This window comes from Anabrus simplex, chromosome 11 (genome assembly GCF_040414725.1).
Source record: "Anabrus simplex isolate iqAnaSimp1 chromosome 11, ASM4041472v1, whole genome shotgun sequence".
NCBI lineage: Eukaryota > Metazoa > Arthropoda > Insecta > Orthoptera > Tettigoniidae > Anabrus > Anabrus simplex.
Genome location: NC_090275.1, coordinates 95,898,715 through 95,908,147, shown reverse-complemented (window position 1 = coordinate 95,908,147; position 9,433 = coordinate 95,898,715). Strand labels below are relative to the sequence as shown.

Sequence of the window (9,433 nt, the reverse complement as noted above, 5' to 3'; positions counted from 1 at the left end):
CCTGTATTCCTGACTTAGATGAACGTAGGACAGTTAGGTAAGTCTGTGGGTTCAGCTTGTTTTCTTTGGTATTAATTCTGTGTGGAATGATGTGACCGTGTTTAAAGAGATTGTATTACAACAGAACAATTTGATGGGAGTAAAAGGAAAAAAAAAGAAACATTTATCTCAACTGCTTTATAGCTTGTTATTGTGACAAGCTTAATTATGTGCAGACAGTATAAAAAGTGTTGCCTGGCTATAAATAGGGTAGTCTCTCTCTTGGGGTCATGGAGCTATGGGCAGTTCTGTGCTCCTTGGGGAGAGTGTTGTGTGTATATTAGGTCACTGGTCTCAAGGTGAAGTTCACAGCATGGAGTACTGCATGTAAGTAGCTACAATCTCAACCAGCTGCTTTCTAGTAACTCATCTAGTTCTTCTGGAATTTTGGCTAAGGATCTCCATTCGTACACCTGAAAAAATAGCATGCCTTTAATGACTGTATTGTTGGTTTTCCCCCTTGATAGTTTAGTTACTTGGGTCATCACAGATATTTACCTGTGATATTGTACTGTTTGTGAGAGAGTATGTCATTTTTGAGCCTAGCAAGATGATGATGATTATTATTATTAAAAACAAACTTGTATTAAAATTATAATGCTATGTCTCTGTACTTGCTAGATTGCACATATTTTGCCCTTGAAAAGTGTTCTTCATAATGGAAGTACGCGGTGAGTTGGCCGTGCGGTTAGGGGCACACAGCTGTGAGCTTGCATTCGGGAGATAGTGGGTTTGAACCCCACTGTCGGCACCTCTGGAGATGGTTTTCCGTGGTTTCCCACTTTTACACCTGTACCTTTAAGGCCATGGCTGCTTCTTTCCCACTCCTAGCCCTTTCCTATCCCTCCGTCACCATAAGACCTATCTATGTCAGTACGACGTAAAGCAGCTTGTAAAAAATAATAATAATAATCATGGAAGTTACACAGATCTCTCACTTTTGTCCACTATTAAATGTTAATATTGAATCCAACTTTGAAAGTGAGTGCATAATACAGCTCCTGATCTTCCTTTTTTCTTTTATTTTTAAACATGCAATTTTGACCATTTAGGACTACAGTTAACACTTGTAATGTTTTCTGAATTTCCAGTAGTCATTCCTCTTGGTAGAGAATGTAGTTCTTCACTCTTCAGACCACTTTACACCAGTTTGTCTTCTCACACTTTGCAGAAGATCCATTATCCCACGTACCCAGATCGTGAACTTCTGCCTTGAACCGTGCCTCAGAGGCACCAGCTAGGTCCTCCTCCATTGCAGTTGACCATGAAGTGGTTCATTTCCTAGTCATCAGGAGATAAAGAATTCTGTGCAATATTTTGGTGGTAGGCATTCGAGATAAGTGACAGTAAAATACAACGCTTCCTGATAACAGTCTAGAGCTTTTCAAATTTAGAGTACCATTCTGCATTTGACCCCAGCATTTTGATGTGGGCAAAGGTTCTTTCATTTCGATCCTCTCAATCTCATTATGGTGAGCGATGACCAAGCACTCCATGGTATTTAAGGCTTCAGGACATACTCCTCCTGTGTAGTGACTGTATTTGGCCTGCCATGAGATCAATTTAGACTTACTGTATATGTGGGTTTACTAAAGTGAAAAGCTGATTTAATGCAATTGGCCCAATATTTCATGGCTTCTTTCTCTGATAGTGAAGTACTGAAATTTACCTATGATGATAATGATTTACAAATAGGTACAAAAATTGAAAGCTAAAAAATCTTTCTGGTTTACTCGAACTTAGCAAATATGTAGCACACTGTAGACACACCGAAGTGAGTGAAAGTACGGAACAGAGGCATTGGGTTAGGATATAGTACGATATCTGCAGTACTTATTTGATTACTGTTCGCATGAAGAAGCTATACCAAGTGAATAGAGAGTTGCTATTATAATCACAGTGTACAAAGGAAAGGGTGATAAACATAAAGCGGATATTGAAGTCCAGTCGGCTTGACATGTGCTGCTTGCAAGCTCAGGGAAAGCTTTCTTTCTGATTGCATTAGACATGTTTGTGAAATTACTAACTGGTTTGATGTAAAGCAGTTTAGGTTATTCCAGTGAAGTTCAACTTGTAGGAGTCCAGCAAGATATCCACATACGGATATAAATGTTCACACAGAGGCCCATTGACCCATTAGTCAGTATAAAATAGGCGTACTTTGTTCAATCCGTCATGGATTAAGTACAGCTCACGAGTACGTAATGAAGGATGACGAATTCTGGAAAAAAGTTATTTTTTCAGATGAAACAAATTTAAGATGGAAGAATGTTGGTGTGAAGGGAAATGAATACAGAGTTTGAAACATCCAACCTCTGGGCTACAGTTAAACACGGTGGTGAAGGTGTTGAGGTGTGGGGGTGAATGGTGGCTTCAGGTGTTGGGGACCTAGTGTTTATAGATGGAACAATGGAGCAGTATGTTTATTTGGATATTTTGAAAAACAATTTATGACATCATACCCAAAAATTGGGTCTACAGGCTGATTACTACTTTCAGCAGGACGATGACCTGAACCTGTTATTGGATTGTTTATAATACACCTTATACCCTGAAAACCCCTCCCCAGTCGCCCGACCTTAATCTCATTGAACATCTATGGGATGAACTCGAACGACAACTCGGAAAGCACCACATATCTGGCAAAAACCAGCTGAAAGAATTGCTTCTGCAAGAATGGAATACTGTACTATTGTTGAAGAAGTCGCAAGAAAATTAGTAGGTTCAATGCCCAACAGATGAAGAAGTTTTTATTCACGCAAGGGAATGCACACGCGTTACTGAACCGTACACAAATGGTGATAAACGCATAGTTTAAGTTGTTGTTTATGTCAACCCACAAAAAGACTAGAAGACATTTGTCTTTTAGCACAGCAGTTCTTTTAAGTTTGCGTATGAGTATAAATATGAGTATACAGTTATAAACAAAATGTATTTCTGTTAAATATCTATTTAAAAGAGCAATTACTATTGCCAATATGTTCACATGTCAAATGTCTGTACTGCTGTGGGAACACTTATGTCCGTCAGTGTAGCAGATGTCTTAGATTCAGGAGGTCAGGTGAACTGTATTGCTATTCACCTATCCTATGATAGGGCAGATCATGGGAGTCTACTGATCAAACTGAGGCCTATTGGACTAGGCAAAAGTGTGATTGAATAGAAAATAGAACTTAGAGTATTAGAAAAAGTGAAACATTATCTGATCCTGTAATGATTAAGATGGGGTTCCACAAGGCAGTATTATTGGATCTTAATGTTGTCATATATATAAATGATATAAGTAAAGAATTCGAGTCATTAATAAGGCTTTCTGCGGATGATGTTATACTTTGTGGAATAACAAATAAGTCAGTGTAAAAAAGACCTCAACAGTGTCTTGAGATTTACTGCAGACAGTTAATTGTATGTTGATAAACAGGGTGGTAAATTTCAACAAGAGAGGTCCTCTCAGTTTCAATTATGGTGTTGATGCGGTCAAAGTACTCCATGGGGTTCACTGTAAGTACTTAAATGTTAATATATAGAAAAATCTTCTTTGAGGTAATCACATAACAGGACTGTAAATAACGATCTCTTCATTTAGTTAAGAAGGTATTTAGGTGTTGTAGTAAGAATGTAAAGGAGAGGGCATGTGATTGGTAAGTAAGGTAACTATAGTTCCATTGCACAAGTCCTTTGCCAGGATGACTTTATTCAAGAACTGGAAAAGATCTAAATGGAAGCAGCACGATTTTTGTAGGGGTGATTTTCCATTAAAGAGTGGTGTTACAAACTTTGCAATGGAAAGACTTGACAGTAAGGAGATGAGCTGCTCAGCTAAGCAGTATGCTGATATAGATTTCGATTCCCATAGGGAACTTGAAGTATTTGTCCTGAATGAGTAATGTAAGGAATACAATTATTATCATATGAATCTACTCATTCATGACAAATATTTCAAGTTGCATATGGGAAATGAAATCTATATTTTCTGATGGCCTAGTAGGCATCAATTTTTTTTTCTTCTCAAGTCTCTCATAGTGCATTGGGACGGGCTGGGTCTCCAAGTAGCCTATGCAGTAACCTTCTCTATGTTTGTACAATCATTTAAAATGTTTAGCCAGAAGACCGATCATCTCAACCACCAACCTTACAACATCCATTAAGCATCTTCCATATCCCTCACCATTCTGCAACCCTCCTCTACAACTCTCCTGGACAGAGAGTATGCGTAACCTACTAGGTGGTCCACCCCTCCCTTTCAGGGAGGGAAATGAAAGCTTGTAAGTAGTAGTAGTAGTAGTAGTAGTAGCTTTCACTACATGCACTAGCTATGCGTCTTGGAAGGTGTGCTAGTTATTGACTGATGAACCCAAATTGGCACACTGGGATGAACAAATATTTCCCTATGGGAATTGAAATCTACATTTTCTGATGGCCTAGTAGGCATTTTTTTTTTATTTTTTTTTTTTTGTAAAAGAGACCAAGTCTTTCATACGAGTAAAATGAGCTGGAAAATTTATAATTTCCAATAAGGGACCAATTACATTGGACTTAAGCAGTATATTCTGAGCTGTAAGCAAATTATTGAGGCTCGCGGGACCCAGAATGATCTGGAAAAGGTAACTACAAGAATTTTTTTCCATATGTTTATGTGAAGAGTGCAACTGTGGAAGTGTGGAACCAGTCTCAAGCAAGTCTGTCTTGATTGAGTCATTGTTGTGTCAATTGCGAATAAATGTGAGATGGTTGTCAGTTTTGTGCCCCAGCAAGTAATGATTCAAAACGATCTTGATTATGGAGCGTGCCATGAGTTAGGAAGTGAACAGCTCTGGAATGAGGCTGCACTGCGAGAAGGCTTGTTGGGAAGCAGGAATTTGGCACGGCAGAGTTCTATGTGATCGCCCGAATGTGTGTTACGGTTGCAAGTAAAAACTGTGTTGAGTGGAAAACTCAAATGCAAGTGAACTTGCCAAGAGCTGTAGATAGTGGTTGAATAAATCTTGTGGATAGTAAAACATTCTACTTCTCAGTGCAGTTTGTTAACAAGGAAGCCATACTTTCCAGTGGCAACTTAGTAAAATGTAACATAAAAACTTTCCAGCCTGTCAGACACACAGCAATTTCAATATAAATTATAATGCTATAATCATACCTGTAAAAAAAAATTAGTATAATAGTGTGTAACCTAGTGAAACATCCGATACACGAATCTACATCATCATATGCCCTCACTCCATATGAGCACTGTGAAGAGGTTTAGAACTGAATCCAGGGTTTTGGCCTGAAATCTAGTGATTAGAAACTGTATACCACCACCTCTTGTACCTTGCCAGCCATTCCACCAACAGGACTCGACTGGCTAACCACGGTATCGGACCACACATACTTCACACCTTAACAATCATGGCCACCATGCATGCTAAGGACTCTGCCACAGTAATAATTTTATTTGTGGATATAATTTGGAAAAAAACAGTTCTTTTGCATCACCTTTAATCAAGTCATACATTAACACGTGTGTTTACATTTCAACTGATGGCCTGTCCATCAAGGAGACAGGAACACAATGTTTTATTGTGCTCATTTGCTTTACCTATCAAGAAACTGTAAAAGAATGCCTGGCTTAAGTCCAACACCTTGCGGTTCCTGTTGTGAGCTATTTGTAGCATACAGCAATATATTTCATCACACAAACAGCGTACGTATGCTGTGATATATAAGTACATGCATTCGTCATTGAAAACAGTAGCAGTGTAGCACTGCAGTTTGACGTATTTTGAAATGAAGAATAAATCTCTGTAGAATGGACATGTAAACAGTCCACAAATCAACAGATGTTATAAAGACTACTAACAGGCTCATAATGTTTCTGGTTGTATAGATTATTCTGAATATCCAGAACTTCCATTACTATCACCAGAAAACTTTGAAAACAGCTTTTATATTTTGCCAAGGAAAGACAGTATGTAGGCAACATAGTTAATGATACACTCAGGTGCCTTGCACCAGGCTCCTCACTTTCATTTTTTCTGTTTAAACTATCTCGGTCTACTCTTGTTTTCTTCTGACCCTGACTGTGTTAAGATTTTTTTTTTTTTTTTTTGCTAGGGGCTTTACGTCGCACCGACACAGATAGCTCTTATGGCGACGATGGGATAGGAAAGGCCTAGGAGTTGGAAGGAAGTGGCCGTGGCCTTAACTAAGGTACATCCCCAGCATTTGCCTGGTGTGAAAATGGGAAACCACGGAAAACCATCTTCAGGGCTGCCGATAGTGAGATTCGAACCTACTATCTCCCGGATGCAAGCTATGTGTTAAGATTAGGAGGTCTGGGGAGTTTTATGCCTTTCATGGCTCTCCCATTTCTGCAGATGTTTATTTAGTGTACTTCCCCTTAAAACAACCAATGCCACTGTCATCTCTCCATTTGTTAATACTTCCAGCCAATGTAGACTACTTCAAACACATCAGCCTTTCATGTGACAATGATGTCACCTGTCTTATGGCTCTTCCTGTATAACAGTTGATGATGATAATAATAATAATAATATAAAAATGATGACATTCACTGAAACTCTGAAAGTAACCCTAAAATACAATTATACCGTCATTTCTCCAAATGCAAGACGACCCCCAATTTTGCCTTCAAAAAATTAGATCAGGCTTAAAATGTGCTTTTTAAAATCATAATTTTATTTATAACAAAATTTCATTTGAGAAAAAAAATAAGTACCAGTACCATGCAAATCCTACTTACTTCCCTAATAATTATCATTAGAGGTATCCATAAGGTATTGAGTAAGGAGGATACTGTTCAACGATAAATCATTGTTATAGTGATTTAAAGAATATTAGCTAAGAGGTATCTGATACTGCCTTTGAAAGTTGAGGGAATTACTCTTCGCGAGCCCACATTCGTATCGCATCTCATGTTGTGACCATTCCGACCTTGAGATTTTCGTGCATATTCCTCACAATTTCATGTTTGACTTCTTTAAAGCGTCCTTGTTGCGAGCCACTGAATGCCTTTCTTGTGCAATGCGCAGTTTTAGACTATCTGTCTTCACGCCAACGCCGAACATTGGCATTAGTTATGCCGTAATTTTTTTGCGGCTGCACAATAGGGGTATTCTTTATTTTAACAACTTTTAACTTAAAATTGGTATTATCATATCGACGAGATCCCGTTGAAAATTTCCCGGCAATACCTGTTCTACGTGTCTCTGCAACACAACGATCCGTCATGAAAATATTCGTGTCGTCTCTAAAATTGTTACTTTTACTAAGCGTCAGGTATCTGCTGCCGCTAGACGCACGTCTAGCGATATTTATATAATAAAGACGCGGATGTTGAAAGTCAACGAGTTTAGCACGCCGTGAAGTGGCCATTCCGCCCTTGCGTTTTACGCCCACATAGCCCTCAATTTCATCTTCGACTTCTTTAAAGCGTCCTTTTTGCGGGCCACTGAATGCAGTTGTTTGTTCAGTACACACTTTTAAGCTACTTCTTCACGCCAACGCCGTACATTGGCTTTAGTTATGCCGTATTTTCTTGCGCCTGTACATTTCTTCTTCATTACCGCTTGTTCAATAACCATTAACTTTAAATTGGCATCACAGGCCTAATATAGACGAGAACCCGTTGAAAATCTGACGATCCATCGCGAAAATATTCGTGTTGTCTATAAAACTTATCTTTTTAAGCGTCAGGTACAGTAGACGCGTTATAACTCTGCCACTGAGTAACCGTGGCCTTTCTAAGAATTCTAAGGGCTGCATCCTTGCTATTCCAATTAGAATGACATTTCCTGCGCAGCTGGGGCTCGGAAGTACATTATGATCTACCTTGCAATCAGCTCAAGAGAGTAATGTTTTGATGCCATTCTGCGGATTTGAGAAACGTTTTTATAAAGGGTAGTAGAATGTCATTTACTCTTCACTATTTCCCGAGAACCAGTGACATTACACAGAGGCACTGTACCGGTACAACCCTCTGCCGCGGCTAGCGATGTCTAATAAAGACGCGGACGGACGTTGCTGGTCAACGAGTTATGTGCGGGGTGGGGTTAAGGGAAGCAGCGTGGTTCCGTTGTAACTGCCGGTAGTGTTCATTACTGTTAGGTCGCGAATGCAAGACAACCCTTGATTTTTCACATGCAATTTTGAGGGGGGAAAACGTCGTCTTGGATTCGGAGAAATACGGAAATATTTGACGATTTACAGTATCGCTGAAAGTAATTCTAATACATAATTATAATATAAGTATCATAATAATTTACCATTCACTCACATAAATAATGCTATTTGTTCGGGGCGTCGACCCATGTGGATCTTTTGCCCCAACTGGCACCATATTGTATGAACCTGAGTGTAATTGGAATGGCGGTAGTATGGAATGTTGTGTGTGAGAAAAAGGAAGAATAAGGACGTCACAAACACCCAGTCGCCAGGCCAGGGATATTAATCGTTACAATTAAAAAAACCCTGACCCGACCAGGAATCGAACCCGGGGCCGTCGGGTAATAGTCGGACGCGTTGCCCCCTACACCGCGGGGCCGGACTATATCTTGCCTTAGTCATCCGTCAACTAAGTTTGATGAATCAAGCATGTACCTTCAGCAGTACACCTGAAATTTCATAAGTTTTATAGAGGCTAGTAGAATGTCATTTACTCTTCACTGAAATGAAATGGCATATGGCTTCTACTGCCGGGAATGTCCGAGGACATGTTCGGCTCGCCAGGTGCAGGTCTTTCGATTTGACTCCCGTAGGCGACCCGCGCGTCGTGATGAGAATGAAATGATGATGAAGACGACACATACACCCGGTCCTCGTGCCAGAGAAATTAACCAATGATAGTGAAAATTCCCGGCCCTGCCGGAAATCGAACCCGAGACCCCTGTGGCCAGAGGCCAGTACGCTAACCATTTAGCCATGGAGCCGGACTACTCTTCACTATTTCCCGAGAACCAGTGACATTACGCAGAGGCACTGTACAACCGTCTGCCGTGGCTAGGGAGTTCTATGACCTGGCAATAGAGATTGTGAAACAGCAGTTGTAGACAGTAGTGTGGTGATTATTTGATGGGAGGAATTTAAAGTGTGATGAAAACTAATTTGGTTCATCTGCATTGAGCTTTCTGTCGAGAGCAATTTACGACGGTCTTTCGGTGGAAGCCATGAGAGTTTCCTATAATAAATTGTTATGTAGCTATTTAAAATCCTGTCCAGTTTCTTATTAGGGGCTGCCTGGCCGAGGCGGTAAAGGCGTGCTCGGTTCGCCCGGAAGGACGTGGGTTCGAATCCCCGTCAGGAAGTCGTAAAATTTAAGAAACGAGATTTCCACTTCCGGAGGTGCACGTGGCCCTGAGGTTCACTCAGCCTACACCAAAAATGAGTACCAGGTTAA

The 9,433-nt window shown here is 40.1% G+C and overlaps 1 protein-coding gene across 1 annotated transcript in view; it reads left to right on the top strand.

The window, feature by feature from the left end:
- Window positions 1–273: 273 nt before the first annotated feature.
- Window positions 274–9,433, top strand: part of LOC136883478 (uncharacterized) — a 137,993-nt gene continuing 128,833 nt past the window's right edge. Inside the window, exon 1 of the mRNA XM_067155812.2 lies at window positions 274–366. The gene's annotated coding sequence lies outside the window, so the exon portion shown is untranslated. The remainder of the gene's footprint in view (window positions 367–9,433) is intronic.